Source organism: Hypanus sabinus, chromosome 15 (genome assembly GCF_030144855.1).
Source record: "Hypanus sabinus isolate sHypSab1 chromosome 15, sHypSab1.hap1, whole genome shotgun sequence".
Lineage (NCBI taxonomy): Eukaryota > Metazoa > Chordata > Chondrichthyes > Myliobatiformes > Dasyatidae > Hypanus > Hypanus sabinus.
In genome coordinates, this window is record NC_082720.1 from 85,257,644 (window position 1) to 85,273,864 (window position 16,221).

A 16,221-nucleotide genomic window follows, 5' to 3' on the forward strand; every position below is an offset into this window, starting at 1 on the left:
ATGTGCACCACAGGAAGTAATGAAAAGGTACCAGTTTTAAAAAATAACAGCAAGATTTGTGCAATATCAAAAAATAATTATCAGATCGTAAAGGCAAAGTAAAAACAGTTTCAACTTGAAAAAAGCTGTACCTGGACAAGTAGTCTAAAGGTATACTACAGTTGTTTGTATTCATACTGGAGTTTCTATGATGTGGTACAGAAGAGTATCATATAACCTTACTGCATCACTCTGAGGGGAAACAATTTTACCACAGTCATTCCTTCACATCATTCAGCTTCTTTGTTCCAAGTAAGTGACTAAAACTCCCGAATTATTTTCCTTTCCATGTGATGACAGTACAGACCACCACCTTTAGAGCAGTGCTGGCGCGTCCTCTCATAACCTGCTAGTTTATTAGTTTGTTATGTGCTGGGTGATCTTGGTCTTATCCATGACCATGATTGTTCTTGGCAAATTTTTTGACAGAAGTAGTTTGCCATTGCCTTCTTCTGGACATTCTTTACAAGATGGGAGACCCCTCAGCCATTATCAATACTCTTCAGAGATTGCCTGGCGCCAGTGGTCACATAACCAGGACTTGTGATGTGCATCAGCTGCTCATACGACCCTGATCGGGGGGCTAAGTGGGTGCTACACCTTGCCTCCTGTGGGAGAGTCGTATCTCCAGCCCCACACCCTACCGGATAGTACACAATCACATAACTGTGTAAGGAGTGTTGATTTAATTGTAGGGCAGAGTTTGTTCATGACAAGAGGCTACTCGTTGTCTGAAGCGATCCCTGTGGAAAGTGGCGGGCGTGGATGGAGTGATCCCTGCTGGGAATTGGTGGTGGGGGTGGGGGCAGTCTGTGTGGAAAATGGGGTGGGGGAGGGGTTGATTCCTGCAGTAAGTGATTGGGGTGATGGAGGGGGTGATTCCTGCAGTGAGTGAGTGAGGGGACACGGGGTGATTTGTGCGGTGAGTGAGTGAGGACACACGGGGTGATTCCTGCGGTGAGTGAGTGAGGGTCACGGAGGGGGTGATTCCTGCGGTAAGTGATTGGGGTGATGGAGGGGGTGATTCCTGCAGTGAGTGAGTGAGGGGACACGGGGTGATTTGTGCGGTGAGTGAGTGAGGACACGCAGGGGGTGATTCCTGCGGTGAGTGAGTGAGGGTCACGGAGGGGGTGATTCCTGCGGTAAGTGATTGGGGTGATGGAGGGGGTGATTCCTGCAGTGAGTGAGTGAGGGGACACGGGGTGATTTGTGCGGTGAGTGAGTGAGGACACGCAGGGGGTGATTCCTGCGGTGAGTGAGTGAGGGTCACGGAGGGGGTGATTCCTGCGGTAAGTGATTGGGGTGATGGAGGGGGTGATTCCTGCAGTGAGTGAGTGAGGGGACACGGGGTGATTTGTGCGGTGAGTGAGTGAGGACACGCAGGGGGTGGTTCCTGCGGTGAGTGAGTGAGGGTCACGGAGGGGGTGATTCCTGCAGTGAGTGAGTGAGGGGACACGGGGTGATTTGTGCGGTGAGTGAGTGAGGACACGCAGGGGGTGGTTCCTGCGGTGAGTGAGTGAGGGTCACGGAGGGGGTGATTCCTGCAGTGAGTGAGTGAGGGGACACGGGGTGATTTGTGCGGTGAGTGAGTGAGGACACGCAGGGGGTGGTTCCTGCGGTGAGTGAGTGAGGGTCACGGAGGGGGTGATTCCTGCAGTGAGTGAGTGAGGGGACACGGGGTGATTTGTGCGGTGAGTGAGTGAGGACACGCAGGGGGTGATTCCTGCGGTGAGTGAGTGAGGGTCACGGAGGGGTTGATTCCTGCAGTAAGTGATTGGGGTGATGGAGGGGGTGATTCCTGCAGTGAGTGAGTGAGGGGACACGGGGTGATTTGTGCGGTGAGTGAGTGAGGACACACAGGGGGTGATTCCTGCGGTGAGTGAGTGAGGGTCACGGAGGGGGTGATTCCTGCGGTAAGTGAGTGAGGGGACACGGGGTGATTTGTGCGGTGAGTGAGTGAGGACACGCAGGGGGTGATTCCTGCGGTGAGTGAGTGAGGGTCACGGAGGGGGTGATTCCTGCGGTAAGTGATTGGGGTGATGGAGGGGGTGATTCCTGCAGTGAGTGAGTGAGGGGACACGGGGTGATTTGTGCGGTGAGTGAGTGAGGACACGCAGGGGGTGATTCCTGCGGTGAGTGAGTGAGGGTCACGGAGGGGGTGATTCCTGCGGTAAGTGATTGGGGTGATGGAGGGGGTGATTCCTGCAGTGAGTGAGTGAGGGGACACGGGGTGATTTGTGCGGTGAGTGAGTGAGGACACGCAGGGGGTGATTTGTGCGGTGAGTGAGTGAGGTCACGGAGGGGTTGATTCCTGATGTGAGTGAGTGGGGTGATGGAGGGGGTGATTCCTGCGGTGAGTGTAGAATGGAGGGGTGCAGAGGGAGTTTCCTTGTCAGTGAATGGGGGGAGGCGATCACTGCAGAACATGGAGCGGGCAGAGGGAACAATCCTTGCGGAGAGTAGGGGGAGGGTTAGGTGGAGGGATCGACACTTGTTGAAAGTGGAGAGCTTTGGTGGGGGGCTGGGGTGGGCCATATGCTTGATCTAAGCAAGCAGAATAAGATTTAAGCATTGTCTTGCAATGGCAAATATTTTTAAAATCCTTCCCTCTGAGTTCAGTTATTTGCAGTCTAATAATTTGCGTAATTATTGTGTTTGTTATTCGGCTTTCTAGTGTGTGGTAATTGTACCTGTGATTTAACAGTGTCAAATTCTAATCCTGTGAATTTAATGTCTGGATGTGGCTTTATTGAGAATCCTTTCAATGAGTTGCCTTTTTTAAAAGTTTTCCTATTTCTCATATATTTCGTTAGATTTCCTTCTTTTGGAGTCACTGTTCCATATTTGTGGTTGTTCCTCCTTCAGTGAGGCAGCCCTTCTTCAATTAACGTCTCTTGTTACTCGGTGAAAATGATATGTAACGTCTTGGATGTCTGGCATTTCCATGCTCGTGCTCTTTGAACGGAAGAATGTGCAGCTCCAATAAATTAAGTACTCGTTTAAAGAAACTAGCTTGTAAAAGAGAAATTTAAGTTGATTTAATCCTTTTCACCTCTCAAGCACTTGCCTATTCAGTCACCTAACTACCCATAACTACCACTAGGTGCCATTAGCTCAGTTTGTCACTGTTACGCAGTACACTGACTGTATTGGCACCAATATGCTTCCTTATTGGAGAAAAATGTTGAAATACAATCTACGTGGAAGTGTCTTTAATGTCTTTTGTCTGTAACTTGTCTATATGTTTTAGTTTATTGCCTGTAATACAAACAGAAATTAGCTTGATCACTAATTCCCTCAATTGTATTGGACAAAGATTTCCTGACTGAAGAAATGTCCAAAGCAACAAACAGGAAATGCTGGAGGAACTGATCATGCCAGCCAGTATGTATGGAAAGGAGTAAACAGTCAACGATTTGAGCCAAAACTCTTCTCTGGGACTGGAAAGGTAGGGGGAAGATGCTAGAATAAAAAGGTGGCATGAAGGGAAGGAGGGCAGCTGTGAGGTGGGTGGGAAAGGTAAAGGGCTGGAGAGGAGAGGAGGAGGGGACCCTGGGGAAGTGATAGACAGGTGAGAAGAGGTAAAACGTCAGTGTGAGGAATGGAAGAAGAAGGGAACGGGAGGGATATTTTTTGGTGGAAAGAGAAATCGATATCCACGTTGTCAGGTTGGAGGCTACCCAGACAATATCAGGTGCTGCACCTCCACCCATCACGGCTGGAGGAGGCCATGGACTGACATGTCGGAATGGGAATTAAAATGTTTGGCCACTGGGAAGGTCTGTCTTTGTCAGAGGGAGTGGTGGTACTCCCTCAATTTGCAACGGGTCTCATCGATGAAGAGGAAAGGTCACAGAGACCACCGGACCCGACAGATGACCCCAGAAGTTTCACAGGTGAAGTGTTGACAGACTGCTTGGGGCAACTAAAGGGAGGTGAGGGAGGAGCTGATAGGCAAGTGTAGCACTTTGGCTGCTTGTAGGGGTAAGTGCTGGGTGGGAGATCGGGAGGGGAGGGAAGAACAGATGAGGGAATCACGGTTGGCGGGAGGTAAAGATATATTTGGTGGTAGGCTCGCTTTGGAGATGACAGAGGTTGTGGAGATTGATGTGTTTAAAAAAATTTTGTGTTTCGTGGGATTTGGAAGTTAATACGAAAAGTAACTAAAATAATTTGAGTAACCCCGCAAAACACCAGAGAAAAATATGTGAGAAATTTATATTGAACTGAGTGACAGAAACCATGATCAACATGGCGACCACTGAACTTGATCATTGACAAGTGTGGAATAAAGTATTGCTAATTTTATCAAAAGAAAGGAACTGAGATCGAGTTTGAGGTATTTCTGAAGATTACATTCATAACAGTTTTTGGAAAGGACAGACTGTAAAGTATTTAACACATTTTAAATCCTTTTGCATTAGTTCAGTATACATCATCCTGAAAACGTAAGAGGAGATCAAAAGCTGATAGGTCTGAACATGAAACAGAAGTTTGTGTGATTAGTGCAGTGTTGTTGCAGGCATGAAGTGTATTTATTGGGCAGAACTCTTGGAAATAAACCTCTGAATCAAGTAGTCAGACAAAATCTGTCAGAAAGCTGAGAATTGATGAGCTGTAAGCCTTGTTTGCCATTTAACTGGTCAGATCAATAAAATGAACAATACATTTATTGACAGTTATTGGAAAACAGTTTATAGTCTGAAGTTCCAGACTGTTGGTTTGGAGTTAACTCGTGATTTGCTGTTCAAGATCTCACAGTATGGGTTACTGACGAAACTAAGTGCTTTTTTGTCATAGGACCTAAATTATAGATTTGTGACATTTATTACTCAGCTATAGTGGGTCTAATTAAACATCCTATTGTTTATTCAAAGGTGATAGGAAAAATTGGAGTTACTGAGTGATCTTTTATCTACGAGGTGATGTTAATGAGGTGTAGTCAGAGTATCATTAACTATGCATAAAATTTTCCTGCTTTCCCATCCGGACCAGAAGGGAAATGACTAAAGCCATCCCGTGGATGAAAAAAGTTACAGCTTTCAAGCATAATTTGAGACTTTGCGGCTTTTCATGTTTAGAATTGCAGAGGTTAAGAAGTAATCGGATAAACACCTTTTCCTCTAGTTTGAGCACGTGACGTTAGATTGCATGGTGAATAATAAGATATGAGTTGCATATAGTTTGAAACATTGAGTACATTTACCATATATGGTTTGCATCCTCTGTGGTTGAGTTCTGTGCCTGCAGTTAGTGCACAAGAAGCTGAGAAGGTTGCTGTTTGCCATTTGTCAAGTTTATATTTAAAACCCAAGTCACCCTATACAATGAATGTCAAATTGTAAATTTAACATTAATTCAATAGTCCTATGGTATCACCTCTGATTAGGGGGAATGCTTTCCCTACCTGGCCCTTGCAATGTAATTGTGGGCAGAGGAAAAGAACACTACAGGTGCAATTTTTGTGAGATCTGCAGGTACGCTAGGCTCCACTTACACTATCCTGCCTAAAAAGTTCTTCAGAAGGTTATCTAATCCCCAACGAAAGTAGTCATTGAAATACAACCTCTGGGAAATTTGATTGTAAATATGCTTAATGGGAAATTCGGTTCTTAGAAGAGCATGTATATGGTAGGATGGTCCTTTAGAGGCATGTTTGCCTCCACCGTTATCAGTTAGAATTGAGTTCTAACTGCTGTTAGAATAAGGTCCAAGCTCATGGTTTCTCAGCAGCATGAGGTGGTTGCTTGTCTTGGAGCTGGTCACATCTACAAAGTGTTTGACCTTGTCCCGATTACTTGCACTCCGTGCCAGTTTCCCGGTAAGACTGACCTGTCGGTGTCTGGGGGGAACACCATTTTGCTGATGCACCCAAAGCTACTACTACAAGTGGAAGTTAGAATGGATTTCAAGTAACTTAATCCATGAACCACCCTTGAAGCAGAATGCAACATATTACCTCATTTTAGTGCCCCATGCAGTTGCTGAGGTTTTGAAGGGAAGGTTGTTACGGATTATAGTTCAGTTAAACAAGTGGTGCCTTGAGGACACTCTATCCTGTCAATATCCTTGTAATCGAGCAGGGATAATGCAGGTAGGGCTGTCTGGGGAGCTTGTTGAATGGTTTTGCATGTCTTCTATATGTTCGTTCTATATATGTGCATCTGAACTGTTTGCCCATCAGCGGTTAGACTTGTAGATGTTCTGATGTGACAACATATTCTGTCACTAGCATGCTCTCTCATGATTCAGTCCACAGTATTGTCACAGTAATTTGCTGATTTCCCAAAGGGAAATAATTCACTGATATGTGAAGAACAGGATGATACCACACCCTCCCCGATTCTACTATTGCAGTAAATGGTTACAGTGTACATGCTCCGACCTCTTGCTGATTTGATGGCACGGAACTGAATTATGCACTACCAAGATAAATTTCTATTTTACCCGTAGGGTTAGAATTCAGGAAATGAAATAGATCCCTCCTGAATTTGTCACTCCTGTGTTAACAGTTGTAGTCTAGGAATGGCAAAGCTTCTTGTCAAACAGGACAAGTCAAGGAGAAGTATGTCTTGTCTTGTGGTAGGGTTACACCCTTCCCCTTAGAAGAAAACAGAAGCACCGCGAACCCATTACTGGTGATTGAACCTAATTTGCAGCCAGAAACGCAGCTTTTTGTTTAATATATTTTTATTCCTCCACAAGCTGTTTAAAATGTATCTCTTCGATTATTACCAGACCAGGATAAAGCACACTTAGCCTTTGGTGGCCTGTGACATGTGCACCGCAACGCATTTATGCAGAGGTCTGTATTTTTTTTTAAATTCATTGTAGCTATTACACTGATGGATGACTGCTTAACAAAAGATGACTGTCACAGATCACGAGACCTCATGAAGGTGTGATGTATTCTCTGGGCTTTACAGTGCATTTCCAGTCTCTAATGATTGTGTCAAAGGAAGGAAATGTATTTTTTTCCCCCTTTAAGCTCTCCTCCTCGTACTCCACAGCACTGAAGAACATTGGAAGGTCCCAGCTGTCTATGTTATATACAATCCAGGGCAGTACGATATGGCGAGCAAGCTGTGCCCATGCAGGAGGCTCCACCTCTCCATGCAGCTGATGAATCCAAAGCTACAGCAGAGACCGATAGAGTTTGGCACCATTTTGGCGAGAGTTGCCAGTCTGTTGAACTCAACGTAGGACTGGGGACTCCAGCTCTGGATTTTCCACAGGGTTTACTCCTGAAGCCTTCCCTATGTGTGGGTATTGTTGCAAGGCAGCAGAGGTTTGAGATCTGTTTTCCTTCTTGATGAGCTACCAATCATGGCTGATGAGCCCCCTCCCCATCTGCCAAAGTGACAGGTTTTAAGGCCCGAGTAACTCCTTTCTCCTGTTAGTAGAAACAGTGCCACTGGGCTTAGTAGGTGAAGGCCAGGAGCTGGACTTGGTTGTCAGAGGCTGTCTACAATTCACGCCATTGGGAGCATTTAATAGGTAGTGGGAGCTTATCCCCACTTGCCCCAGTTATGACAACCTTAGGAACCAAAGGTAAGAGATGCATATTGAAAGTGGAGAGGTAATAAATTCTAAGTAACTATTGCTTTATGAATGAACTTCTGTCTTGCAAAGTATCACAATATTGCGTGAAATTAGGTCATTCTGAAGAGATTGGTCGATGTTCCAGAACCAGCTTTAACAATACACCAGAGCTAGAATGAAAAAGGCTGGAATGACCGCTTGCAAAAACGTAACCAATTGCTACTTGGTTAAAGTAAACTATATTAGATTGTAGATGTGGCACTTCAGAATAGAAACAAAGAGACTATGACTTTCACTGAAATATAGCCTTAACTTTAGCATTATTTGGCATATACATAACTCTGTAAACAGTAACATTCCATACTGTAGTATGGTGGGGTGCTAATGGGGCATTAAGTGCTTCTTCTGTTATGATGTAAGTGAAAGCAGTAAAGGGAGTTGTAAGGGCAAGGCTCAATCTTCAGTGGCATTACAAGTTCGGCATTGCTGTGCTAAGAGACTTGGAACATGTTATTAGGAAATTAAAGGTAAACAGGGCCGAGACCCTTCGTCCCAAAACGTTGACTGCTCGTTTCAACGGATGCTGCCCGACCTGCTGAGTTCATCCAGCTTGTTTGTACCTGCAGTATATTTTGTGTTTACTAAAGGTAAACAGGGCTTGTGTCTCCATTTATAAGATGCTGCTTTCTTAGATTTCATGAGCTATTTGTAAGACAGTAAAAGAATTCTTCAAAGTTGTGTTATGCTGCAGATATGAGCAGAGTTTTCGTATGATAAAGAAGTTAATAGTTCAAAAACTGGTTTTATGATAATTAGCAAGAATTAAAGTCACAATTTGCCACACAAGGAACAAATGACTCATTTTCCCCCTCCTCCATTGTTATAGGACTACAAACAAAAGTTCCTTAAAACTAATGTCGGAGGAGTTTGAGTATTGTGCTTCTCAAAGTTGAAAGTAAATTTATTATCAAAGTACATATATGTCACCATATACGACCCTGAGATTCAGCAGATCTATAGAATGATAACTATAACAGGATGAATGAAAGATCAACCTCTCACTCCCGTATGAAGCTGCTTTGCTTCATCATTTCACTGTTAGTGACCTGCCAGTAATGTGCACTTGTGGTTCTGGCAATCGTAATTAAATCCTTGGATTTTCTGATGCATTTTGCTGGAAATGTATATATTTGTCTCACATTTTTTTTCTATTTATATTTTTCTTACTTTGAATAATTAAGTAAAAATATTGAATTTTGAATTTTTAATCCATCTGTTATGGAATATACCGTAGTGTGAAGTAATCTGAATTCATGTTTACTTTTCCTAAACCCTGTATGCAATATGATTGATATAAAGAATAATCAAAGAACTGATCTCCTGTACGTTGTACCTGACATAAGAGAGCGATGTGGTTGATCCATGCTCCAAAGCTGCCGTGTAACTCTGTATACTACAACTTGTTCACGGTGTCAAAGCTAAAGCAAAGGGAAGCAGGAATCGGATAAGGGATGGTAGCTTTTAACTTGCGTTATGCTTAATCAAGCATTCACTTTTTAATTTGATTGTTTAGAGCAAATAATTTAATGATTTGTTTCAGAACAACTGGCACCTTGCCCTGTGTCAAGAATTTCAAATTTATACAGTGAGATTCCACATACATTAACTGCCCCTGGAAGAATTCAACATCTGGCATTAGTTCAGTGATTGCCTGGTGACTAGTTCTGGACCTACACAACTGTATTCCTGTAAAAGGAAGTAAAATTGGATATTTTAGCTCAGAAAGGGATAGGAATCAGTTGGTCGAACCAGCATCATCTCTCCGAGACTAGGGTTATTGTAATCATATATTGGGCATTGGCACTGAATTTAATGGAGCATGAAGTATCTGTCAGTGCCAAAACTAACTCCTAGGTAAAGTGGAACGAGATAACACCGCTCAGATACCTTCTCTTTGTTGTGGTGACAGATTGTTCCCTAATCACAGATTTAAGTTACATTGCAGTTGAAACATTGGGCACTATGAAGCAGCTTTGCAGTGTCAGCAAACGTAGTGAAAATAGCAATTTATAGCCAAGGAATTCTAGAGATGTACCGCTTAGAAAAAGGCCTTTTTATCAGTTGTGTCCATGTCGACTGAAAACGAACTGTTCTGAACAATCCCAACTCTTTTTGCCTCTTGCCCGCAGTCATCCAGCTAATAACGCAAGTGCATGGACAGGTACCTTTTAAGTGTGATGAGGGTTTCTGCCAAAGCATATTCCCTTCCACCACCACTTTGGGGAAAAGAAGATTACTCAACTTCTCTGCCACTTTAAGTTTACCTGAGTAAATGTAAGGTGTCTTGTTGAAGGTACACAGTGTGCCGGTATTGAAGGAAGTGAATGTGAAGGGTGAGGATGGGATACCATTTATATGTCCTGGATGGTATTAAGCCTCCTGTGTGTTACTGGAACTTCACTTATCCTGGTGAGTGGAGAATATCGTATCACATTGCCAGCTTGTGCATTGTTGATCAGGGAGGCAAGGAAAGCTTTGTGGTGTCAGCAGGTGAATCACCTGGAGCAGGACACGACCTCTATTCAGATCTTGTTGTCATAATTATGTGGCAGGTTCTATCGAGTTTCTGGTCATTATTGACCCAGTCAGGATGACGATGAAAGATTCATTGACATAAACACGCTGGAGATAGTTAGTGCCTGGTATTTTGCACAGTAAATGTTATTTGCTACTTAACTACCATGCCTAAAAAAAAATTCACCTCGGTCTTGCTCCTTGCGGACGCAGACAGCATTATTTGCTGAAGAGATGTAGGTGGAATTGAATGTGGTGCAGTCATTGGTGAATGCCCTCACATCTGACATGATGATAGAAGGAAGGTCCTTGATTTAATAGCTGTAGGGCAAAGCACATTGCTCTGAGGAAATGTCCTGGGGCTGGGGTGATTTACCTCCAACAGCCACAACTGTATTCCTTTGCAAAGGTGTTTTCTACTTGATGCTCACTTTTACCAGAACACCGTCATGTCACACCTGGTCACCTCCCTCCTTGGTATCATAGGCAGTCACTCTCACCTCAGCTACCTCAGAAATTCAGCTCTCTGCTCCATGTTTGCCCCATGGCTGTTGATGTGTAGAGTAAGAACCGTGGTCCAGGTACAGGAAGGTGAGACAAGACAGGAGGCAAGGTTGGAATGAACTAGATGGTCTGAAAGGCCTGTGTTTCTCTGCCGTAGTACTTGTGACTCTTAAGATATCCTGGAAAAACCAAAACTGGGCACCTGTGAGCAGATTATTGGTGAATAAATGCTGATTGTACTGTAGGTCATCATTTTGCTGATAACAGAATAGAATGATTCTGCAGTAATTAGCTGGATTAGATTTGTTCGGCCTTTCATTAACAGGAGCAAACAAAGTCTTCACAACTTTCAGTTTTGCCGGGTAAGATGCCAGTGTCGTTACTGGACTAGAACGGCTTGGCAGGAGGCATGGCTAATTCTGGAGTGTCTGCCTTCAGGACTGCCTCTTTTCATAGCCTTTGTGCTCAGGTATTGAATCGGCTGCAGTGAATTGAATGGTCTGAAGACTGGGTTCTCTGATGCTGGGATCGCAGGAGGAAGATGAGCTGGATCTCTTGCCTGGCAAATGCTGCAGTCTTGTCTTCAGTATGTGCTGTGCTGTTTGCATCGAGAATGAGGATGTCCTCCTCCTGCTCATTGTCCACATCCATTCACTACTTGGTGAACCAGAATCAAAATTCAAAATAAATTTATTGTCAAAGTACGTATATGTCACCACAGTTTACCTTGAGATTCATTTTTTGCAGATATTTACAGAAAAATAAAGAAATACAATAGAAATTATGAAAAATTATACATTAAGACAGACAAACAACGAATGCAAATAATAAAAAGTAAGTAAATAATACTGAGACCATGGGTGGTAGAGTCCTTGGAAATTAGTATATATTGCCTCTATTTCCTAAAAAGATTGAGGCATACAAGGCTCCCACCCCCCCCCCCCCCATCTTAACTGCATTTTACAGGAGCACCATTGAGAGCATCCTGACAAGTTGCATCTCCATCTAGTATGGGAGCAGTCGAGAACCAGACCAGAAGTCCCTACAAAGGACTGTGAGTACAGCTGAGGGGAGCATAGGGGTCTCTCTCCCATCAATCGACATTTATCAGGAACACTACGTACAGAGGGCCCTTAGTATTATTAAGGATCCCACCCATCTATCCATCATCCCCTTGACTTTCTGCCACCAGGCAGGAGACTACCATGCATAAAAACAAGAACGGTCGGAGTAAGAAACAGTTTCTTCCCCCAGGCTGTTAGGCTTCTGAATTTCCTGCCACATCGTATTTGAAATGTCACTGGTTAATCTTTCCATACCTTCCAATATTTAATATTAATGCACTTTATATGTAATTTATGTGTGATTCATCTGTAGATTTTGTCCTTGTCTTCATAAGTTATAGTGTGTTACGTGTACTACTGTGCTTTACACCCCGGTTCAAAGAAACTTTGTCTTGTTTCTATATACATTATATGGTTATGTATATAGTGAAGTGACAATAAACCTGACTTGTGGAGTCATTTTAGCATTAAGGTGCTGGTTCAGGAGCCTGATGGTTGTATTAGATTTATTGTTCACTGACATGCTGTAATTTAGGGAAGCAGAACACTGCAATACTGTAGTTATAATAAATAAATAGTGCAAGAAGTATTTAAAGAATGGTGTGATGGGACTGTAGGTTGCCTAACTCTATATTGCAAGTGTGCTTTGCTGTTTAGCATGGATGTAGTGCAGTGTTGAGGTTGCAGTGTTGATTTTATGGTTTGTATAGTGCTTCTCTTGCCAAGCCCTTCTGTGGGTCTCATGGCTTTGATGGTCATGGAAGAGTGCAGAATATTCTGGGCCGTGAAGCCATAGATTGAGGCGATGAGCATTTCAGCTTTGGCGATAATCCACAGCATCTTAAGATGCCTTGTTTTGATACACTTAATCTGTTCTGACTCAGTCCTATATAATATGAGGGTGGTGCCAATGCGGAAGTCTGCCCTGAGCTTTTACACGAGGATTATGGTGCTGTCATTTCTACCAGTGCACATCTCACACACATGGGTTGGTGAGAACAGTTCAAGTACGTTTATCCCTTGCTTGAGACAAACACTACCTGCTGCAGACCCAGTCAGCTAGCTATGCCCCTCACGGCTTGGTCAGGGTGATACCCTGTTGAGTCACCTACCCACAGTTTGTTCTGTGTCATGTTACCTTCAGTGCTGTTTTTTTCTCTTCAAGCACTGCTCATCTTGGAGGAGCACTGGCATATCAGTTCAGGGAGGGCAGTCGCTGAAAATCAGGAGCACATTTCCCTGCTAATGGGATTTCATAGCGATTAATCCTCACCCGTATATCACTGTGCACACTTTAGTTTGTCTGTGCTATTAGTGGAACAGGTAGTTAGGGAGTTGGATAAGTACATTTTGATTGCAGGGTATCATCTTATGAGTACCACTGTGATAAAACTATTACCTGACTTGGCTGGAGGGCAGTTCTCAAAACGTGGGCATCAGTGCAGATGCTGTGAGTGAGGAGGAGTTGCTTAGCTGGGCTGGGAGTGACATTATGTCCAGATGTGATACTTTGACTGCTAGATGTTTTGATGAAGCAGTTATGGTACAACTTGATTGTCTTGTTAAACCATTTCAGAAAGCATTTAAGAATAAATTGCATTTGGCATCTGAAATTGCCAATAGGCCAGAGTGGTTAGTGACCCTATTTGATCATTTCTTGTCCTCTGGCCAGTTAATTGATACCTTCCTGCCAGTTGGCCAGTTCATTAATAATCTTCTGTCTATAGCTTTCTTTCTCACCTACTTAAACATCTACAGATGTCTTAATCATTATTTATATAAAAACACAAGGGACTTACCACCAGGGACTGCTGAACCCCACTACACAAAATAATCCAGTTTTGAATATTCACCTCAGCCATTACTTTTGCTTCTTGTGACCAAATCAGTCTGGAATCCAATCCCACTTTGTCTAGAACACTCTATATTATGACTCTTCAAATCAGCCTGACATAGGAGACTTTGTCTCTCTCCTTTCTGTAATTCATGTAAACTCTAGAAAACTCAAAATCTGAATCCACAAATATCACTTGTTGTTGCTTCAAATAAATTAATCAAAGTAGACATTTAACAGGTCCATCTTTGATTAGCATGACTTGCTAAACTAAAATATAAAACGTTAAGCTTTCTCAAATTATTTTCCTACTCTTTTGCTCAGCTGACGGGCCTGTAATTACTTGATCTATCCCTTTTCACGCAACTGGTAACACTTATTCCATTTTAAACTGGAATATGCTTGTTTGATTTTGTTTCTGCAAACTGTTCATGAGTAATGCATATTGTGCTAAGTGGCATTTTGTTCACAAATTGACTACAAAGTTGAAGTGATTACTTAAAAAATAAGGTTTTGGCTGCATTTTAATCCTGCTCTCTGTTTATCCCAAGTCAATACAAAGAATCTGTTTGCAATCACTAATTGATTCCTCTTGTGATATTACAACTTGTATCATACCCGTCCTTCACCTTTTCAGTAATGGGAAGAGCTTCATCATTCTGTTCTGCACCCTTTGTTGATATAAGGGTATATACCTTTCTTGTTATCTATATTTGACTTGAGTCCAATTTTTCACTGTTTATTTATAACTTCCAGTCTTTAAACCTTTGTCCTTGCATACTGTTTTCAATATAAAATCCATAAACTCTGCCTAATTATAGGTTTAATGCAACTGATAAGAAAATTATGTAGTAACACAATATTTACTCTCCTATAGATAAACATATAATTTTTCCCTTCAAATCTCTAAATATTTTTGAAATAATATTTTACTTTTTTTGTAAAACAGTTTCTATGGCATTAATTGATGAGGAGACCATTATAATTTAACTACAATAAGAATTAATGTGTTGCTAAGAAACATCACTACAAACAATGAGAGTTAGCCTATCTCAGTAACAATTTAAGCTCTGCTGGGGCTGTAGCATATTAAGTATCACTTTCTTGTTTAAAAAAAGTACTGGCCTGTATAATTGTGTTTACTTTTGTTGCTTTGTAGCTTAGAGAACTGTGTAATAGAACAGATACCTTGCATCTGAAGCAGTATTGTGGATTTTTTAAATAGAGCCAAGGAATGTAAGTTATTAGAAACACACAAATTCCACGAACATTTAAAAGTGAAACATAAAATGGTTTTAAAAGAAATTGGAACATTTCCCCCCTTTGAGTGTCAGTAAATTGGTCCAACCAATTGGTCATAATGGTATAAATATTGCCTCATCTAATTTGAAAAGTAGTAGTTGCACCAATTTCATTATTGATTCTTGAAAAGTTATCCACAGCATGAAGGCATCAGTTGTAAGAGTAGCATTTAGTGTCCATTCTTGAGTCTTTTTCACCACTGGTAACTTCTTAGATCTGAAAGTTAGCTCATTTGCTTTCAAATGCTGAGGCTATAGTTGCTGAACGAACATTTTGAGAGAATCATGTGCTGTAAAAGATACAACCTGTAGGATTGGATGTTGACCTGGGTTTCTACCTAAGACTGTAAGATATAGGAGCAGAATTAGGCCATTTGGCCCATTGAGTCTGCTCCGCTATTTCATCATGGCTGATCCATTTCCCTCTCAGCCTCAATCTCCTGCCTTCTCCCTGTATGCCTTCATGTCCTGACCCTGTAGGTGCAAAAGTCATGGGTATTTTTCCATGTAAAGTTTCTAAAAAATATTAATGCTATAGGATATAGTTTCACACAATCTGTCTCCAAATGTTGAGCTATTGGCTGCATATTTTGAGATAAAATGGTTTGGTAATATCATTGGACCGGTTTTTAATCGGCCCATGGACTGTGTTACAGCAATGCAATGCACCCCTTAACAAGTGGTCTGCCTCTGCTCGTGTTGCCTCACCCCACCACCTGTCCAGAAAGGTGTGGCGTTGTGGGTATTGACAAATGACGTGAAAGCTTTGATTGATGGAGAGTTGGTGTTGGGCAATGAGTGTTCACAAAACAGCAACATGATACTCTCCAGGAAACCAGTTACCAGGCTGCTGCAAGCACCATTTTGCATTTCTTCACAAAAGCGCCTGTGCAGACAGGTAGGACCTCAATTTGGCATCCTGTTCGAAAGGTGGGACTACTGAACTACACCTTTACCTTAGAGTTACACCGCAGTCACTTTATGTTGCTTGTGCATTAGCAGTCATGGGACATTGTGCAATTAAAAATATCTAATGTTATATTGGAAAGAACTATATTTGTCACAGGTATCTTTTGGCAAGAATTGCCTCCAAGTTGGGTTACTTCCTAGGTGAGTTGGCAAAAGTAATCTTCTGCACAAATCCAAGTTCAAAGTAAATTTATTATCAAAGTACATATATGTCACCATATACTACCCTAAGATTCATTTTCTTGCGGCATACTAAATAAATTCAGTAACCTTAATAAAAAGATAACCAATGTACGAAAGGAACTGTGCAAATACAAAAAAGACAGGAAAAAAGTTTTTAAAAAAATAAGAAATAAATACCTAGTGATGTGAGTCCTGAGGCTTCCTGATGGCA

At 42.3% G+C, this 16,221-nt stretch overlaps 1 protein-coding gene across 6 annotated transcripts in view; it reads left to right on the forward strand.

The window, feature by feature from the left end:
* Positions 1-16,221, forward strand: part of jade2 (jade family PHD finger 2) — a 176,115-nt gene that overhangs the window by 20,886 nt on the left and 139,008 nt on the right. The gene's annotated exons all lie outside the window — the stretch shown is intronic.